The following is a 659-nucleotide window of genomic DNA, read 5'->3' on the forward strand; positions in this document are numbered from 1 at the left end:
GACAGATACTATGGCTTGGCAGCTCGTCCTTCTTTCAACATTCGCTATGGAATGAGAACCAGTAGCTAAGTGTGAGGAAGCATGTTATATGTTGAAATTCCCATGACTTAATTAAGAAATTGATTCTATTAATGAAAATAATGGCTTCAGATTTTTAAAAAGCAGTTAGTTATTTCTGATGTTAATGCAACTTCATTATTATATTGTGTAATAAACTGAGCTAGGAGAAGGCTTTATTTAAAAATACATGGGATTTTCAATTAAAAATATAAGATTGAACAAAATTAGTTCAAGAGTTATTTGAATTCTGAAAGCTGCCCACGTTTTATTTCCATTTTTACATTTCCAACAGAATTTATTAAAAAAGATTTTTGCAGGTATTATCTGTGCTCCCTCTCTAAAATAAGGAATAGTTTCTGGGAGACACCAAGTTATTCGGACTCTTCCTTCATTGGAATAAGTATCTTTTATGAAAATATTAACTACAGTTAGAAATGTAGCAGTACTAGTAACAGAACTCGTTTGTGAGAGAGGGCTGCCATTCGCAAGCATGCCTAAGCATGTGCATATCTTCAAACATGTCATTTAGTGCTACTGAAATTTTTAGGGTTACTCCCGGGGTTAGATGCCTTCCTGGTCAAACTGTTGATTCTTCAGCA

Source organism: Fulmarus glacialis, unplaced genomic scaffold (genome assembly GCF_000690835.1).
Source record: "Fulmarus glacialis isolate BGI_N327 unplaced genomic scaffold, ASM69083v1 scaffold9825, whole genome shotgun sequence".
Taxonomy (NCBI): domain Eukaryota; kingdom Metazoa; phylum Chordata; class Aves; order Procellariiformes; family Procellariidae; genus Fulmarus; species Fulmarus glacialis.